The sequence below is a fragment of the Ostrinia nubilalis genome, chromosome 21 (genome assembly GCF_963855985.1).
Source record: "Ostrinia nubilalis chromosome 21, ilOstNubi1.1, whole genome shotgun sequence".
NCBI classification, from domain to species: Eukaryota; Metazoa; Arthropoda; class Insecta; order Lepidoptera; family Crambidae; genus Ostrinia; species Ostrinia nubilalis.
In genome coordinates, this window is record NC_087108.1 from 7148714 (window position 1) to 7170270 (window position 21557).

General features: G+C 34.8%; 1 long non-coding RNA gene across 1 annotated transcript in view; it reads left to right on the forward strand.

The window, feature by feature from the left end:
* Positions 1-21557, forward strand: part of LOC135082247 (uncharacterized) — a 75397-nt gene that overhangs the window by 6369 nt on the left and 47471 nt on the right. Inside the window, exons 2-3 of the long non-coding RNA XR_010259376.1 lie at positions 3975-4005; positions 20152-20175. This is a non-coding gene — a long non-coding RNA (uncharacterized LOC135082247). The remainder of the gene's footprint in view (positions 1-3974; positions 4006-20151; positions 20176-21557) is intronic.

Sequence of the window (21557 nt, forward strand, 5' to 3'; positions counted from 1 at the left end):
CCTTACTCAAACATTGGGATGTCGGAACAATCGATGATTTTGTTATAACATCGGCACCTTGTTGCGTAACTGATAAACGATCACCCGAGCTTTCTACTCGGCCATCGCCACTGATGCGTTATTGGTGTTCCTTAACAAAATACAATGAACCGATAAGCCCAAAATCAAAGACGAGCATATATTGGTCTTCTTCTATCAAGTAGGTAGTAAAATGCTGAAACAAGGTTATCAACTGCAAATCAAAATGATTACATTCATGATTTATATATTTTCAGCCTTCGAGATTACATTGAACTTAAAATATAGGTAGGGAATAAGGACAAAAATGGCGCTAAAATATACTTCGTTACTAGTTTTGGTTTGAGCTTTTCTACGAGTAAGATACACATTACCAGCTCTATTTTTCCAGTACCCTGTGGTGCACTCTACAATGTTTAATTTTAATTTGTAATACGTTTATTCGATATGGCGCTATTTTATATAGGTACATTTATTCAGATTTTCCGAGTGAATGGAAAATCATAACTATACACTACAGGGTGTTGATTTCAATACTCGCCATATTTACATTTACAGCGTCATACGGAACAGAATATAATTCTCGTCTTCGCACCAGACCTTTTTATACATACTATCTTTTAATCTTTAATGGAAAGCGATGTTCGATGATGACTGACATATCTTTAATTCTCATTGGTTGACGTTATGCAATAGCCCTACTGATGTAATATGTGTGTGACGAAATCGGCAATAACTGTAGGAAGGTGTCAGTTTAAATATCCGATTTATTTGTGTGTGAATCCGCCAGCGCACGTGATGTTAGACAGAATAAGCAAAAATATTAAGCATTAAATTCAGTATGTCGTAAAGTATGCTATTATTGCTTCAAAAATTCTTCGATAGTAATTTATTACATTGTAACCTTCACAAAACTATTTTCTCTTTTATTCTTTGTTGAAATGAACACGAATAACATAAAATATTTCAATTGTGATTGTAAATCTCTCGATTCTTGAACCCAACAATATAATCTAATGGATTAAATTTCCAGATGGTATTTGAGGGTCAAACAGTCTTCCAATCCTGTTTTACCTCAGTGAGGGCAGGTTTCTCTATAAATCCCATAGTTGTAACGCGCGAGTCACATTTACATTTATATGAAGAGAATGGGCACGCGCCTCCGTGTCACCGTGGCGGATACGATGCGCGCGCGCCGCATACTGAACCGCATCCGGACTGAACGGGGCTAGGAAGCTATTATAGGAAGTTTTACGCAATTTGCTAGTCGTAGACATAATATGATACACTGTCTGTCAATAAATTATGTATCGTCGTCGTCGTTTCAGCCGAAAGACGTCCACTGCTGGACAAAGGCCTCCCCCAAGGATTTCCTCTCCATGGGGGGGATTTGCCTTAATCGCCACGCTTGGCAGGCGGGTTGGCGATCGCAGTTTTTTATAAGGTTTCGCACGCAGACGCTGCTGCCCGTCCGGTGCTGCAGGGATTTTGTCGCCTCTTACGACACGCCTCCTGTTGGCCAAACAAACAACAAATTATGCATACCTAGGTTTTTTTTAATGAAATGCTCAATCATCTTCGTCACACATATGAACTCGTTTCTATAGAAAATCTGCAGAACCTATTCATCGATTACTACCAAAATACAAAAAGAATATTTTATCTTTTCATTAGCTTATCGATTACCACAAGCCCGTATAACAGAAATCATTAAATTAATAAAACAACAGGAATATCTGCGTAAGTGTGGTAAGTGAATTTTTGGAAATTTTTGAATTTTCTTTCTTTAATAAAATGTAATGTTTTCTTTGAGCAAAATTTTCTATCAGTATTATACAGTATTAAGAGCCTACCGACTTTCCCTTCAGGTGGCATTACAAAATTCCAACCTGTTTATCTGATTTCATTCGTATCACACACACCACTTGTTATAAGCAAATGCTAAACGCCACAAAAAACATAATATAAAATTAAAAAGCAAATTGCCGTATCACAGAGCAGTTACGAAACTTAGTGGTATTCAGACCTTGATCTCCCACGACCTAATCATGAAGCATGAAGACGAAACTGCTTGGATCGTTGACATCAGCCTCTATCTAGTCCACATCTTGCTGCCATTCAATTTTCTAACCATTTAGACCGCAACAGGTGACATCTTACTGTTTTCAATAACTTAACGGCATTAACTCAAATTGTTTTAGATGAAGTTTTATTAGGGTGAGTGAGAAATGACGATCTGGTGAAGGTCGCGGGAAGTACCTGGATGCAAGCAGCGCAGGACCGGTCTTTGTGGAAATCCTTGGGGGAGGCCTTTGTCCAGCAGTGGACGTCTTTCGGCTGAAACGAACGAACGAACGAACGAGTGAGAAATGATACTTGTAGAAAAAAAAGCACAGTCACTGATCTGGATAAGTGGGTGATTGTGCTAGATGCCCATATTTGTCGCAATCTTGATGCTTGCTTACAATGTGATTGTTGTAGGTTCTGTTAAGTATTGTACCTCATTTATCATTTTATTCTTTTTACTATAATATCACTTTTTTAAAATTTAAATATGTAAACGGTTGCTCAGTTAGTAGAGAGATAATCGACATACACAAGCGAACTTTGGCATACATTTTGTACTGATTAAAACACGAAAAATAACATGCTTTGTATGTTTTGCTAACGTTGATAACCTTTCTGAGACCGATAAAGTAGAGACGTTATAAACGTCCATTATCGAGTTTTTGTTCTGAATCCCAATGATCGTTTTGTGTGGTCTGTCCTGTGCACATAAAGTTATCATTTGCGGAATGTTTGACAAAAAAGTGGGGCGCCAACATTTTTACGACCAACACAATCGAATGTTTGCCCCAATTTGGCCCAATGATCGTTCTCGTTGGATATCAACGTACGGTCGTATCCCAACTCGCGCAAATTACCTTACTTTCCGAGGCTTAAAAGTCAAAGAAAGTTAAAAAACGCCGATATATTATCGCGGCCCAAATGAGCCTCTTAAAATTCTCCAAGATATGGTGAATTATGTTTATTACGTTGCGAATCAAGTTGTTTCGCGATTGATTAAAATTCTGCGAAGGCGAAAGTGCTAATTGAGGTTTCTTGTTTTATATGAAAATAAATAGTTTAAAATGTTATTCAATGAACGTTAAATTGTACTTGCACAGACCATTGCAGTTGAAGCGAACGGATTTAAAAGTACAAGTAAATTTTATCGCTCCACCACACTCACGTGATTATCGGAATCTGATGTAACTTATTATAAATTAAAACGTATAACTTTAATTGACATCGGAAGTATGTTTAATCACTGTTGTAAGAACGTAAGGTAGTAATAAATTACACAATAGATTTTCCTGATTGACTGATCTTTCAAGGAATAGTCAGATTACTTACTGCGTCTAAAAACCTGAAGGGTAGATTTTGTAACTCTATTTTTAACGTATACATTTGAAAAGGGTCTGAAGTCTCTGAAGCTTATACATAAAGAACAACTGACTCTACATAGGTGTTTTGAGTGCCTAGCACTGCAGTCGTACCTAATTCTACAAAGTTTTTTCAACTGTTACCTACTTGACCACTGCTTTTTCACAGTCGCCAGCACAGTGAGTAGGTGCCGCGCCAAATATCTTTCCACCCGTTTTATAATGCTTGACGTCCACGACGTATAAGGCCCGCCGGCTTTCTCCACGACCCACTGTGCGCCCGCGCTTAGCACGCGATGAGAAAAACCTATTTCTTATCCACACAGGTTCACGAGCGTTTCTTTCGCATATTTGATGGCAAAAAGTTTGATCATGTTGAGAGAAAAATTGCTTGAGATGGTAAAAAACGAGGTATTTCACTTTTCTTGTCAGGAAAAGTGCTTTTTTATAGTTCTTCTAATGTTGTCGTGAGTTTACTTTATCCAATAAAAATAACGAATAAGAATACTAATTATGTTTTTTTTATTCCAGATTTCGTACAGCTGAAGGTGAATTCTTAAACGTAAGTTAAATGCAGCAAATATACGATAGAATTTAAGTTACCAAATCTTTTACGTATGAATTAAAAGTAGTCTACTTTACGTGTATTTTAAATCATAATATAAAATAAGTACAAAATTAAAATAATTTAAGCAATTGATTTTAATATTCCCACATCATGTTCAATGATTATGAATGACATTATGACAGTACAGTGATGCAAGCTGTGAATATTATAGTAATTGCTCGGTCAATCGACAGTGATTTAGCGCTCGCGTTGCTCGTTAATTATTTATTAACATCAGCAATCGGTACTCAGTTATTTTGCTGTCAGTGAACGCTGAGATACGAATAAAACGATGATTGTGAAATCGTGTCGTTACACTCTAAAATTCGTAACAATTATCGATGAACTCGCATGTAAAAGTCAGCTCTAGAATGTTTCGATAATTCGATATCGTTTGAAATCTCTCAGTTACGTTTTAGCTACTTGTACATACCAATCATTAACGCGAACAGCAGTTTTAAACCTAGTAAAGAATAACTGAACTCTATCAATCTCTACTCTATTGCAAAAATAACATGTTATTCATTAAAGATAAGTTCACTTAATTTTTTTTCACATGAGACTACCTACTCAAAAACATGTTTACCAAGTTACTTCGACATTCGTAAGCGATAAGTATGTTAAAACAGATCATTTAATTTGCATATACTTTTTTTTAAAATGTTTTTACCTAAAAAGTACTACTTATTGTGCTTCCGTTTCAGACTTATAAAGTAACATGTATTTACTTTTATACATATTACACGTTTTTAACTGAATACGTTTATCCTGAAATGCAAGGTATACGTATTGTATAAATTACGCAGTCTTGTATAAATAACAGATCTTGGTTGATATGTTTTTGAATTGAAATGTAAAATAATGGCGAATACATACTCTTTCCAAGAAAACTTACTAAGGCTCAGCCAGAGCCAGTTATGCAATAAAGTTTAAATTAAGAAAAAACTCGCTTCCATAAACCGCAAACAATTTAATTCTCTACTATGAGAACGATTATAATAAAGTCTCTACATGTCGCCCACGTATTGTTTGATGCACACAAGTCAACAACACGTCAGCTAAATCAATGGCCTGATCAATATGATGAGAAACTAAAGGTCGTTAGACTTGCTTAGTAGCGTGACGAATGTTTTCCACGCGAAGTAAACTTATTTGCGCAGGCACGAAATTTCTCACCATAATCATTTATTATATCACAAATCGCAATTTCTTACTACTGTAAACGAGTTAGCACAGTTCGAAAACGTGTGAATACAAACGCGAGAAAGCGGTGATCCAGTGCCGGACACGTAACAACAAATTGCTGTAATGGCCAGTTAGCCTGGAACCCGTTCGGTCCAAAATTTTGCCGCGCATTTTTGACATGTAGATTTTTTTCTTTTTTTTCTGTGCGGCCTTACTTTGTGCACCTTCTTGGGTCAGGTACACTACTTTAAATAGGACGTGTTTTGTTTTACTATCAACTGGAAATCGTAAGTTTGTGGCATGTTGACCATTTAAATTAAATTAAGACAGAGTAACAAATTATTATAACCAGTTTGGGGAAAAAAGTAGCTCCCGATCATAAAATGTATCTACATACCTATAATTTTTTTTACCTTTCTACCTTGAAAGTTCAATAAACTCGATTGTTGAACTCAATTTTGAATTCAAAAATTCTGTTGACCAAGTAAAAGTGTAAATAACGCTTAAGTAAGCTCACATTCTTTAATTTCGAACGACCGGCCTACGTAAGAGTTTACTCTGTAACCTGAACTCAAGTTCGTCGTGGACTACATAACCTATTCCCACACTTTCATTCTTACTTTGACAGTTTGTGACAATTATTTTGTGCCTCAAATGAAAAATTGCGACGGAAATGGGATACAATGTTTCTTTAACACAACAAAAACTATTTGTCTGTTTGGTTGTCACGCCTACCACTGAATAACTAATAGGAATAATAAACGCTCAATCGATTTTGATGAATGTACAACTTAAGTAGAGATTGCTTGAGAGACGCGCGATAATTAATTCTCTGCCAGATCGAATTAAGAAGACGAAGCCACGAACAAACGCTAGACTTATAAAAACTGATTGAATAAACATTTACAATTTTTATTGCCTTTTGTGTTTTTATGTGCAATAAACTTTAAAATCGATACAAAATTAATAAGCACCTCTAACGCTAGCGGACAAACACTCTTTTGTCACAAATATACTATATCTTTTTATAATAAAATACAATAGTAAAGCATTCTTAACAGCCATAAAGTTACCTTATATAGTATTTTTTTATGAAATCACGAGTCAAACATTTCATTAACACTATGTGAGCGCCTTGACATCGTTCCAAAGGTGAGGAAAGATCCATGGCAAAGATAAAGCCACTTGCACACTTTGTTAGGAAAAATCTTTGCTATTTTTCAGTTACTGTAAAATGTTGAATTAAATAGCAGTAAAATTTTAAAATCGTTATTATTAATAAAATGACAGAGAATTTAAATGTGTAGGCTCACATTATTATTACAGGGTCAAAACTCGATTTAAATACTACATATTAGATATTGGTTAAATTTATTTATTTATTTATCTTTTTATTTATTTAATTAGAATCATGTATTATTTTGATAGAAGTTCAGTACCTATACCTACTTATTTTGTGTCAGTCAACCCAAAGCAGTTATTTGAATTTGAAACAATCCTCCACAAAAATAACCATTGGTTAAAAATAGGTCAAAACGGAAATAATTATTGCACTCTTTCCTAATACCTGACCTAGGTATCCTACTTTTAAAAAAAACATAGTGTCTTGGTTACATTAATTAAGTTATAACAGTGTTGCTTAATCATGATCAAGAAAGTAATAAATTATAATCATTCGTGATTACGTGTGTTGGCGGTTGCATAAATGCTGTATCTAATTTCATCGATAAAATATCTATGCTTGATCAAGTAACTATGTAGTTTTGTCACTGTCTTCATGTTACATTGTTTGTATAAATATTTATTTAGTGATATTCATAAAAAGTGCGCTAAACCTTTTTCTTTTGTTTCTGTCGTGTTCTGTTACTCTAGATGCGTCATTGATTTTTTTTTCTATGCATTTTAATTGTTACCTTTTTTGTCTTAAACAAAATACTGGCCAGTTATAGCTATGTGTATATATACAATACATATGTATATACACATAACAGTGTGAGCGCGCCTTAATAGATAGAGCAAGAATGTATTCACTAGATTCGCATTCAGACTTAACAATATTCAATTGATTCGTCAGTCAATCATTAACATTAGTTAACAGATGGCGTTTAGCTTTAGCAGGTGAAGGTTCCGACTAAGAATTTGATTATTATGTGGGCAGGTGTTATGTACGCCAACATGGTAAATAGTACTGATGCCGAAACGCCCAGTCATTGCTGTGATTTTAACAATGGATTGGTCGCCTTGGATTCTGAGATTATGGTAATTTTCTCTTATTAGATGTTTCAATACAGTTGTACAGTTTACAAGATTCTTGTTTTGTTTAATATTTATTGCAACGTAAGAATACAATATGAAGATATAAAACGATATCTTTTCTTATAAGAAATATAGACTTCTCTGTTTTTATTTATTAAAGAATAATGTTCTGCGTGAAATATCAATAAATAAAACTAAGTACATCACAAGAAAAAAAACAAAAAAGTAGGTTAGATAGTTTTTGAAGGTGGGCAAAAAAAAAATTAAATGGGAAATATTGCTATAACAGAGTCCCTGTTAAAAGCCCTGTAAAGCTTAAGCTTTGTATTGAAATATTGTAACAACAAACCACCTACCACATTATATCTCGAAACAATTTATAATTAACTACCCGTAAAAATTCCGCGTTTACACTCAGGTGTAATCCGAGCTGTTATCAGATCGCTGATAACGCTGGCGAGATTAAGCGCGTGCCTGGCGCAACTACGTTTGGTCAATAATACAATGCATGGGAGATTGTACAGTTAAAAGCATAATATCAAATTAATCTGTTATAGAAAAAGTTTTGCTATTTGTTTTTGCAACATATTGTAAAGATGTAGAGTTTGAAATCAGTTGGGAAGATTCTTCAGAATGTGGTAGAGTCACTTTAAAATTGAACTTTTAAGTTTCTTTAATGAAGTTTGGTTTTATTCATGTCCTATATTGACAGTTAAATATAAGCAAAGGGAGTAAATTATCGCACTTAAATTTTCATTTTTGCTATAATTATTTGGCTTCACAGAACTTTATAAGACAACGTGTCGTTGAACTCAAGTTCTAGATCAAATTGTTGCAGTAGTGATTTTTACATTCTTAAGTTTTTTTTATAAGTACCTACCAGTAAATAACTCGTTAATAAATGTTGTTATTGTAATAAATAACGTTAACAATTTATCCACGAAATAGTAGACATGACTGTGACCACCACGTACTCATGAATGGATCCGAGATCGAATCTTATTTCGAAAGTACATCTTTAATTAACTTTTTACATGATCTCTCATCATCTTACATTGTAAAATGCTAATGCTATCTACTTTATCTAGTATGCTCAAGACTTTCATAGGTATAATTTGTGATAAGCCTGTTTATAAGACTCGTCCGAGAGAGGTCATGATGAGCTCAGAGTTACTCATCATCGGCATCCTAAAGACCTTGGCTGACAGGTTTCGTAAGATCGAATCATCCGACAGATTGTTAAGATTATTATCCTGTTTAAGATTTACAAAGAAAAATAGCAGCTATACAGGGTGACCTATTCGTGTATGTAAAAAATAAACTAACCTATGCTAGATAAGTAGGTACAGACCAAAAAGTTCGCAACACTTCTTTGTTCCAATTGGAATGAGGTTTTGTTGTCAACTTTTTGGCCACTTTGGGTGTCACGAACTATTTGACGATGACTGTACCTATTTTAAATCCAAGGGCTATTGTAATATGTAATTTTGATGCCAGATTTCAAAAATTTGAAATCTGAAGTTGTAAGTAAAACGTAGCTTTGATTCGTATACAAGAAATATTTACACAGAGAGCATAGAACGAGGAACAAAGAGAATTCTATGTTATCAAGGTATTGTGCTGTTGAATGTATGTATGTATAACGCTCATGCATTTATGTAAGGGTGATTATTTACTTGAAAAAATCGATTACCTCTATTGGGACGTAACTTCATAAAATACTATATTTTCTTTAAGTACCAGTTAACTAGGCCAAGAGATAAGGTAACCGTGTAAACAAACTTTTTACTAGTCCATATGCAAACTACACATTCAAATTAAATGCATATTTACATTTCCTCACAGGAAAAAGGAACAATAGTTGTAAGAAACCGATTAGTATTCGATTGAAAGTGAAATGGGATCGGATGTTCACAATCGAGTATCAAATGTGTATTCATGAACTCATGATATATTGTTTATTTTTTGCGTGCTGCAGCGTGATGTTTCGTTCTACAACGGAATAGAGTTAATACTTAATGTTGATTTTGTTTTTTAGCTTCAAAATCTAAAATCAATATTTGAACTTAAAAATAGATATTGGAAAAATAGGGTCCTCTCATGGATACCTATTACTTTAATCTACACTAATCTACACTAATATTATAAAGAGGAAAACTTTGTTTGTTTGGTTGTAATGAATAGGCTCAAAAACTACTGGATCGTTTTTAAAAATTCTTTCACCATTCGAAAGCTACATTATCCACGAGTAACATAGGCTAAATTTTATTTTGGAAAAACATAGCGTTCAGGGGCCCACGCGCGCGAAGCCGAGCGGAAAGCTAGTTATAGATATTTTTGTAACTTTAAAACTATATTAGTTTATGAATTCATATAGAAAAATAAAAATACAAGTAAGTGTTTTGGAATACTAAGACGTAAAAAAAAACTGAAAGTAGAACAACTTTTGTAGGTTCGTGTTTAATTAATCCATTGATTTTAGTATAATATTATTTTGTTATGTTTTAGAAACCCGCGTAAAGCAGCCTATTTATTATAGGTAACTGCTAGATTCATGAATTAACTATACTTAGATAGAATATCAAATTGCAACATAAGGTAAAAAGAAGTTCTAAGGGTATAGTGACCCATCTCGAGTTAGCATTCTGCAGCTCGCTCACTTTTACTCATATTAGCATGCACGCGAGCGAGTGAAAACAATCGATTTGTCAGACTATGTATTATGTATTTACTTTCACGGGCCGGAACACGTGGTGCGACCGGGCATGAGAACGTGCTTTCCAAAATTATAAAAAATAAACGCGGTTATTGTAAACGATAAAGGATTTTGCATTTTTGAAATTGGTCAATGTGTTTGTGTCCAAGTTAGATTTAATTTAAAAAAAAATCTTTTGACATTAATCAGCCCACAGATAAATAAATAAATTCGCGCGATTAAGTGACTGTCAAATAAAGAAGGAATATTTAATTTTAAAACTACTTAATATTTTAATTATGAAAATCAGATAATTAGCACCTCGAAAGTAAATAACGAACTCAATAAGAAACTAATAAAAATACCATATATGCATAAAGGACAATGACCAAAAGTGGTCCAAATGTCCACCACCAATGAGACCTATATTGGCTTATAGTACATTATATAGAGATTAACTTTCAGTATGGGACAAAAAAAAAATAAGCTGTCAGTAAAAAGTTATGACTGTTTGAAAAATTGTAGTAGTTTACGCGCTAATCTCAGGAACTACTGGTTCGATTTGAAAAACTCTTTTTGTTATAGATAGCCCATTTATCAAGGATAGTTTTAGGATAAATAACATCACCCTACAACCAATAGGGGCGGAGCAGTAAAGACAAATGTTGTAAAAATGGGAAATATTATTCAAACAATTTTCACGCGTACAAAGTCGTAGGCACAGCTAGTATAATATTTAATAAAATTCATCTATAACCCCGCGCCACATGCGACATGACATAACATGCGTAGATTAGTCCAAAATGTGCAATGGATAGAATGATATCAAGAACATTTTTCGGCTGAAAAGGTAAAAAACAGACTTTTTATTCAGTCATAACTTTTTACTGACAGCATATTTTTGATTGCGGTTTGGTCATAATGAATCAGTATTTAGTAGACTATTTTACTACATAGGTCTCGTTAGTGGTGGACATTTGGACCACACTCCATACATTTTTGGTCATTGTCCTTTATGGATACCTAATAAGTATAATTGTAGTGGTGTGTTTATCTTTCATCTAAAATATTCCATGCAACCTTTCGATTTTAAAAACTAGTTTTGGCTTAAAGTGGACTTGACCACGAAATTCCTGACGTTTTATTTTTCCTATCTCCAAAGGCGACATGGCATCAGAACCTCTTTTGTTCATCTTTATTCCTAGACATTGAAATAACGAAATTATATAAAAAATTATTTCTTAATAAACGATAGGTCATCGGTGAATGCCGTGAGTCATAGCATCTCAGTCTTAAGTAAAAAAAATATATTTAGTTACATACAATTTAGTATCCATATTAAGTCTACAATTGATTATTTTATAATACCTATAGAAACTTATGTGTGAATAATTTCATGCTTCCCATTTTAAGCTATAAATAATAACTTCTTGTATCAGTCGTATTTTTTACTTCGTAATCCAATAAGAGCAACGAAAACGGGTCTAAACTGCCCCACGCACACAAGGGTCTTTTTGACCAGACAGGTAGGCGTTAATGGAACAGGTTCGGCTTAGATCGCGTGCCGATGTTTTGGTATTTTAATACCCCTTTTGTTACTTTTTATCCTGTTTACGTTTTTTTGGAGGTAACCTTTTTTTCGGCAAATGAATTCTAAGGGTAAAGCCGTGAAGGCTACGGCATAGTGTCACGGTTGTGGTGTAATCGATTTGGAGATTTGAGTCAAGTTTTTTTAAAATCTATTTTTATAAACTGCCAGTTAATCTGTTTCCCTAAGGTTTATGTTCCATTCCCACAAAGTTTTGATATTTGTCATTATTCGAAAATGAAACTTAATGCAGGGTTTCAGTGTTCAATTTACAGTTAGTGTAGGAAATTAACTTTCTAGCTGGCATCTTGTAAATTGCTTTTCCTGTCATAAACAAAATGCTGTTAAATGTCGGAGGTTCTTGCTCCACTTTTCATTGCTGTATATGGTGGAACTGTCAGGAAGCAGCTAATTTTGCAAAAACGTAGTTTACTTAGAGCACTCGCCCAATTAGCACGAAGAGCACCTATCGATATTTTGTTCTTTCTCTCTAAATTTGAATCCTCGAATACCGACATCGATAGGTGCTCTTCGTGGACTAGGCCAGGTGCTATAAGAGCAGGTGCTCTAAGTGGACTACGTCGTTGCAAAATACTTTTGAGTTCTGCAAAGTGAAATGAAACCTTTTACATTTATTGTGTCACCATATTTCTTAAAATGACGAACAATGTTTTGACACAGTTCACGTCCGCCATCAAGGGACAAAGGTGAGCGCCATTGTTAGCGAATAGCGACGCACTGAAATCACAAAGCGATTCAGCTAGTCGCTATGGGGTTTGATAGCGACTGAAAGGTTAACTTCTTGTAATCATCTTCAACCCTTAATTGATCCCAAAGGTTGTTTTTTTGTTTTAACTTTTAAGTTTACTCATACTTAGATATATTATGAGTTATAGTGACGGTTAGGTAATTCTTCCACTGCGGAAGATAAATGAGAAGCGAGTAGAGCTACTAGAGAGTAGTGAGAAGATTTAGTTCTGCTGTTATTTCCGGTAGTTTTGTTACTGGATTATAAGCGAGTGTGCAAGTTGCTGGACGGCGGTTACTAGGCGAGTGGCATCATGTCATGATATTATGCTTATGTATGTAACTACAGTTGATGCGAGTAGTTAGTAGAAATTCCTTGCCGTCCTTATGAACAGTCTGCGATCAAATGGGGACCGGGAGTGGGACAAGTGACAAAGTAGTCCCATAGTTATTGTTAGCCAAAAAAGTTCACAACTCTAGTTTGCCCCAAAGTAATCTGTTCTGAATTGCTATAAGAATCCATAATAAGTCGTAACAAAGTTCTCAAGCACAATAACTCCAGCTTAACGACAATAGCAGTTGCAGTTAGTAGCAGCTCCAACGACTTCGCAACTCCAAGAACTGCGTGGGTCAGATCACGACATTGTCCGCACTCGATATTGCATTCGGTGACGCAACTGCTTACATCGATTTTCCGGAAGAATCGATTCGTAGTAATTTGTCCGGACACAATGTAGGTGGGTATAATAGGCCCACTTTTTACCAGAATCGTTTAGGCAAATGAATGTCGCTTGTTTTAAGCAATGCCTTAAAGTAAGACATGATATATTCAAATTATGTGTTTATTTAATTACTTATCTTATTGTTCGAGGAAAGTAATTTGTATAGGCCGCCTATTTATTAACAACATGTAAAAATATAAAAAAGCAGGCAGCGCAGGACTGGTCGTTGTAGAAATCCTTGGGGTAGGATTTTGTCCAGCAGTGGACGTCATTTGGCTGAAACGAAATAAGCCAATTGAACAATGTGTTGTGATCTGATGGAAAATGTAGCCGTAGCAGTTAAAGGATAAAGTACCTACTATTAAGTCCAGTAGATAGTGAAATAACCGATTCTTCTGTATTTTTCTACGTTGTGACTTGCCGATACCGTAAGTCGGCCAAGTGCTTGACAAATCGGCCGATGTTTTGGTACCTTAGAGGCCGGTGGCCCAGAGGAATGCCAAGTCAAATGGTGACCGATTAGTTTTAATTAACAATTAACTGCTGATTATAGTGAAAATTCCGTCCGTGAATCTCTACATTGGATTAATTCAAAGTTTACTTAATTAATAGTAAACATCAATACGAATAAACACCGAACTCGTAAATTTTATCTAAAGCTTGTAATGTATAATGTATCAGGACAGGACCCATACGAAACGACTGGATGTTCAAAAACTAGATTAAAACTCAGCATAGTCACCTAGATCAAAATTTGAAAATTAGTTGAATTTCAATATTTCGACATCACTGAATTCAAATTCAAAAATTTATTTGCGGAATTGTGGGTTAAAGTCTTAAATCTATTAACATGATAGAGCCCCATGCTATTATTTAGTGCCGATTCATAGTCAGGTGTCGTTTTATACGGACCTAAGATTCCTTGATATACCTACTCATAATCTGTACTTAATATGTACTTCTTCCTTTGTACGGCAAAATGGCTAGCAATTGCAGTTATATTCAGATTCATTTCCTGCAGTATATTGAATGCTAATGGAATAAAGAGTACCAACATCCGAGATATAAGCAGGTAAACAGCACCATAAAGTATGAATCCGCTTTGAAATGGATTTGATGGAAATAGAATTTAATCTTCTCTCCATTGATGTCAATACTCTCAATACATTTAGATTAAATTGCTTTCATACTACAGACATAGGTTGATGTCTGCTTATTCTTTCGTATAAATGCCACTATATTGATCCTTAGTGAGGTGCTTAAATACGGTAAATAAAAAAGATTGAAAATAATACTAATCTAGAGCAACATACTACACAGGATGTTTAAATCATTGGCTTCCTTTTAATTTGGATTTGTGTCATATTTGTTGGATGTATCATGAGTAGAATCACATTTTAAAAATACTTAATGCCAACGATTTAAATTTTACCCTGTATAGCTTTATTAAAAACACACCTATTTATAAATAACTAAGGTGCCACGCCTCGATTACAAACATGGTTTATGTTATGTCATACCTTCTAGTTTCACTGAAGATTTAAAATACGCCTAAAATACAAGAAACAGTTGTACATATTTGACCATCCTGTGGCTATCATTAAAATAATCCAGAAATAACTTCTATAAACTCTATATAGAGCTCTATGATAGAGTTTTATAACCTTGCTATAAGCGTCATAGTAGGAATCTCCATTAAGTATACTAGAGAATCTATGCTGTGGATACCGTCATTACTTGGACAATGATTTAAAAGATTAACATCATTTATTTGCCGTAAACAAGTAATAACGGCGTGTACAGGCTTACGAGTAAATCATAGTCGTTTAAAATATCCATTAGATATGAAACTTGCTATGGAACGAGTTAAAACCTTAATGGAAAATAGCAAATAGTCCGCCTGGCTCAGGAGGTTTAGGGTCTTCGCACACAGCAATCAAAAGTATAAAGAAGAAGGATAGTACGTAGTTGTGCTTTAAAAAAAAGCTAATCTTTACATTACATAGTATAAAATGAAGTCGCTTTCGCTGTCTGTTGGCTTTAAAGATCTATTAAATTACTCAAAAGATTTTAGTGCATTTTTCAGCAATAGATTGATTCACGAGGAAGTTTTACATGCTTAATAAATGGCATCCGTGAGAAGTTGGGGTGGATCGGTAGTAAGTCATCGGATTAACATTCTTAATTAGAATACACCTGGCCATCGACATCATAATATATCAGCCCAGTAGTAAAAAAATAACAAAATAAGTAAGAATCGTGCGTGTATACCTTGCCGCCTACGTTTTGTAAAGCAATGACATTGTTCGCATTGATGTCACACTATATTGGCGGTTAATAAGTGTTGTGTTGCCTTGTGTGCAAAGGGCCTTACAACAGCTAAAGTGAGGCCTGTTTCTTAGCTATTTCTCTATCGAGATATCTTGACCTCTCCGTGGCGAAAGCCCCAAGGTCGCACCCACTTGTGCTCGTGAGCCCATAGTACAGTCAGCAAAGATTTAACTACTTATTGCTAGATACTATGGCTGAGTTGCACTACCTAACTTTGACCGTAAATATAACGATAAATGGTGTATTTTGTATGGAGTTTGACTTACTTTGTTACTTTTTTTTTTTTTTTTTTTTTTTATGTGATAGGAGGCAAACGAGCAGACGTTTTGTGTTACCTACTTGGTACTGTTTGTATGTTTAAAGATTTTGTGGTGTCTCGAGTTTTCTTTGTAGTCGCCAGTGGAGCTTTTTGATAAAGCTCTGCTCAGTTTGAGGCAGTTGGTGTGATAGTGAAATAGAAATACAGAGGATTTTTTTCTTCATCATTCAGGATAAAGCTGTCATCTTCAAAGAAAGAAGCCATGAAAGATGTTTTTTTTTATCCACAACGAGGAAGCTCTTGTATCTTGTATTGCTCTTGCCTGTGTCTTTTTTAGTTTTTTTTTATTTTACAGCTGACTGTACCCACTATGGAATGTTTGCGCATACTTTGCCTGTTAGCGAATTTTCATACCTTGACTTTGCATAGAGAAACACTTCTGAGTTTCCGTATTTGTAATTGCAAATCAGCTAGTTGACACGAAGGTTTAAGTTCAAAGTAAAAGAGAGAAATAGCTACGTCACAGTGTTTGTCTTCATTCTTTAAATTATCACGTACTTATCTAAGAACTTTTGATTAAAAATATTAATAACTAGCTTTCCGCCCACGGCTTCGCGCGCGTGGACTACATTATCTACATATTTTACAGAACCCTATTTTTTTTCCAAAATAAAATGTAGCCTATGTTACTCGTGGATAAAGTAGCTTTCGAATGGTGAAAAAAATTTTAAAAACGGTCCCTTGATGCCCAATTGTTTAATTTACTCATAAGTTCTGCATAAGCGCTATTTATAAAAATGATTGTCTCTACTCATTCCAGAAAATGGCAATAAATTATTTTCTAACTAACAAGACACGAATAATAAATTGGCAGATAATAAAATAAATAATAATACATATTGAAATAATGAGGCAATCGTCCACTAATGACATAAAATAGCGTCAAACTTTTACTTATACAACACGAACACGCTGTCTTAAATATGGCCTCAAAGATCGTGATTAACTTATTTCTTCACGATTAAAACCTCAACTAGCTATTAAATCGAAAGAGCTAAATACTAACTAGTACCTCAATTAGCTAGTGAGATGACTGAACTAGACACATTATTATATCGTTTTTGTCGGCGGAGATAATTGCATACACAATTCACACTTTATTGACTGCATAGTTGCATTATTACGTAATGTACTTAAAGTGCAAATTATAGATTTCTAATTACAACTCTTTATCGCGCTTTTATCACCTTCAGTTTATGTGCTTATTTATGATTTTCTGAGCAGTTTTTGTAATGCAGACCGCCTTGCACCGCTACAAATCTAAGGTAAACATTACTATGAGGTCTCACAGTGCGCGTGGACGCACACGGTCACACACGAACCAATCACAGAGCTCTATTCAACGCAGTGCGTTTAATTTGCTGCTTCACTTAAGCAAGCATCGTTTGTGAATACGGGCGTAAATGTCTAAACTTTGCTGTAACAACTCACTCTACCTAGATTTTTAAAAATTTAGTCCATAGACATAAAATTTGTACAATTGCACGCCTAGATTTCGGCAACTTTGTGGTACCGTCAAATAATACAATTTAGTTCTATGTCTAAGTACGAGGTTCTATTATTTTTCTTGTAACAACCTTCAATGGGAAAAGTTTGTCATTAAAACTCTCCAGCAATTTTACCAACATGGCACAAACAAACAACTTATTATAGCTATTAAAGGGACCATTATATCACCATAACAGCCATGAGAGACCTATAACGTGGTACAACTATACATTCTCCTAGGCTAGAACCAGAGCCATTGTTCGGGCGAGGCGAGCGGTCGCCTCCAAGGCCCAAGGTGACTCGGTTGACTGACCGGTCGCATTCCGAGTCACTTTGTTTTTATCACAAGTGAGCCAAAGGGGTGGCCTTTCGTTTACCAATTTGAAAGAATTGGACTGTTTTGATTGGGATGTGAGTGATGTATTTTTTGTAATAAGCACACGGTGTTTTATAAAATCAACTAGTGACCCGCCCCGGCTTCGCACGGGTGCTAAGTATACATATAAAACTTCCTCTTGAATCACTCTATCTATTAAAAAAACCGCATCAAAATCCATTGACAAGTTTTAAAGATCTAAGCATAGGCACATAGGGACAGACAGCTACTATGTAGTGATGACATTTTAACTAATCACGCGGTTTTCGTTAATTTTTTTTGGATTGACTGACCGGTCGCATTCCGACTCACTTTGTTTTTATTAAGTGAGCACCAAAGGGGTGGCCTTTCGTTCACTAATTTGAAAGAATTAAGCTGAGTTGGACCATCTTACTTTAACAATTGTCAAAATCTGTCAAACTCCATACAAAAAACACCGGAACTTTAACAAACGTCAAAAATCTGTCAAACTCCATACAAGAAACACCGGTTATTGTTATTACGGTTAAAGTAAGTTGGTGCAACTGTTAATGTGATTGTTAGAGGTTGGAAATGATATGTGAGTTGTCGAGGTATTTTTTGTAATAATCACACGGTTTTCTTTATTTTTTTTCTTTGTGTTGACTGACCGGTCACATTCTGACTCACATTGTTTTTATCACAAGCTTAGAGAATGAAATCACAAGTGAATACCAAAGGGGTGGCTTTTCGTTTACCAATTTAAAATAATTGGACTGTTGTGATTGGTAAAGATGGGCATTTCCTCATAATATGCGAGTTATCGAGGTATTTTTTTATGAGCTCCCAATTTTTTCAAACTATCACATGGGTCTTAATGGGTTTTAATCAATAACATTTTTCTTTGGGTTAACAGCCTTTGACTGTGGTGGTTGGTTTGGTGTAGTGTAGTGTAGATGGAGAGGGCCAGTGGATATGCAGTTTCATGCATTTCCTGATGAAAAAAAGGTAGAGATGGTATATAAGATGAGATGATAAGTTGTCGAGGTATTTAGTAAAAGACACGGATGTTTTTTCTTTTCAATAACATGATTTTTTTGTTAGGATCAAATTGGAGGGTTTAAAAGATTATTATAGAGATAAGAAATGAGTAGTGATTGTGAAGTAGTCGAAGAATTTTGTAATGTCCTTTTTTCGATACACGATTAGAGCCAGTTTTTATACAGCAAATTATGTTAGACTCTATACTGATTACATCATCATCGGGAAGGTGTATATTTGGTTCTGTAAAGGTTTGGTAGTCCTTATTTGGTCTGATTTCATGATTTAATGATGTAGATACTTATCGCCTCTCGTCAGAAGCAAGTGCACTTACTTTCAACGTGAAATGACATAGTAATGCGTTAGCTAACTACATTCTATTAGCGGGTTCCATTGGCAAGGTTGTGATAGTAATTAGATCATTATTACATTCATTCAGTACTTACCAAGTAGGTACAGACAGTGTCACATAGTTCGTGACACCCAAAGTGGCGAAAAAGTTGACAACAAAAACTTATTCCAATTGGAACAAAGACGTGTTGCGAAGTTTTAGCTACTTTGGGTGACACGAACTTTTTGGCGCTGACTGTACAAGCAACGGCACACGGCTAAACACTATGACATGCTTTTTATGTATTAGTTGTAAAAGAGATGCAATTTGGAACAAAAATGTTAAACGGCACACGGCTAAACACTATGATATGCTTTTTATGTATTAGTTGTAAAAGACATGCAATTTGGAACAAAAATGTTAAACGACACACGGCTAAACACTATGACATGCTTTTTATGTATTAGTTGTAAAATAGATGCAATTTGGAACACAAATGTTAATCTGTTCTGTTGTCGACTGTATTTAGTTAGACACATTACAATAGAATCGAGGTAAAACTTAATCCGTTTTCTAATTTAGACACTTTCAGTATGATCTCATATAAAAATCTTGTAGTTTAACCAATACAACAAAGTGACACAGAGCTGTTCTACAAGACTGCATTGAGCATTTCCTGTTTGCGACAAAGAATGTCCTTCTCCACTTCAACCTGATCTGTAAATGCAATAAAAGTGGCAAGAAGTAAATTAAGATGAATTTTCAAATACATTTCGGTCATGGTAACGGTGGGAAAAGGGGTGCATCTGGTAAAAGTCGCGGGAGGAGCCTGGATGCAGCCAGCGCAGGACCGTGCATTGTGGAAAACCTTGGGGGAGGCCTTTGTCCAGAAGTGGACGTCATTTGGCTGAAACGAACGAACGAACCTAATTTTATATTTGTATGTATAGTTTTCCCGACACAAATAATAAATTGATATTAAACATAGATTGGCATACTTTTACCATTATGTACTATCTGTTATTTTAAAACTAGTTTTTACAAATAAATATTTTTGATTTCAGGTTACTGGTTACTCCGCCGTTTTGGTAAGTTTTCGCGCATATGCCACTTAATTTATTTTGATGAAAGAAAGTACATAAATGACAGCTTGAAGAAAAAATAGTCAATAGCTAATATCAAAGTAGCTCCAGGCGATGCAGTTTTGCCATTTCAGCTGTATAACTAAAATTGGTTCATTTATAATATTAATGGAATCGATATGATAATTTTATGACTGTTCATAGCACAAGGAATTCTGTTTCAATAAGCAGGGACTATTGCATACGACTTTCGATTTAATAGCCCAGCCATTCGACGCATTTCTAGATTCACGCACTCTGTAATGAGCGCCGTGCATACAATAAGGAATGGCGAACAAGGATATAACTTTATTTCTATGGAAGGACATCAGGTTTTTTCTAGTAGTAACATGACTGACAGACTGCTGTCGGTAAATTATGTTGTGTTGACTAGCAGATAAATGCTTTATTATAATAAATATCCTTGAACATTTTAAACTACGCATATAGTCCCAAACTAAGCAAAGCTTGTATTATGGGTAGGTACTAGACAACGGATATAAACATACTTATATTACTTTTTTTTAAATTAAAATTTATCATTTCAATTTCTGCCCGGCCGGGAATAGAACCCGAGACCTCTCGGCATAGTAGTCCGTTCTGAACCACTACACCAAACGACACCGACATTATGTTCACCTCTTGAACTCAATTTTTCTAGGTTGCCATTAGTCTGACTGACGGCTTTCCGAAAATTTTTATTAGACTAAAATGAGACCCGAACTAGAAAAGTATAAGGTACTACAACAAGGCTTAAAACGTGATTCAAACTTAGTGATAAATCAACCTTTATACCTATTTGATTTTAAATCGAGTTTTGAGCTTCATACGTACCAATGTCAAAAAGTTCTAAGCTCGACTCCCTCAGAAAAAGTAATAGGTACGTGAAGGTTTTAATTCTCAATGCAGTTATTTTTACTTTGCTCCACGAAGCGATTTCGAAATTGAATCTGTCACGAATGTCATTTTATTGTCTCAGTAAGCTAATGTCTCTTCCAGTTCTGATGATCTTCGTCCAATACAATATACATTCCAGTAATCTGCTCGGCTTGAATTCTGCTTGAATCTCTAATCGGTGAGAGTCTGCAATTCGCATGTCTGGTAATGGTTGCCTTTATATCACTTGTCTATGTCTATGGTGCTTTCATATCAGGATTCTAATTTGAATTCATTAAAACAAGTAAACGTTGTTAATCGATATGACCAAAATGTATAACTGTTTGAAAATATTTATATTTATTTATAAATATTATTTTATTTCATGCTCTCTTTAGAAGTATACAGTTACTTAACCTCCGTAAAAATTAAACAGTTTTATAATACTGTCTTATCTTAAATATTTTCTCTTT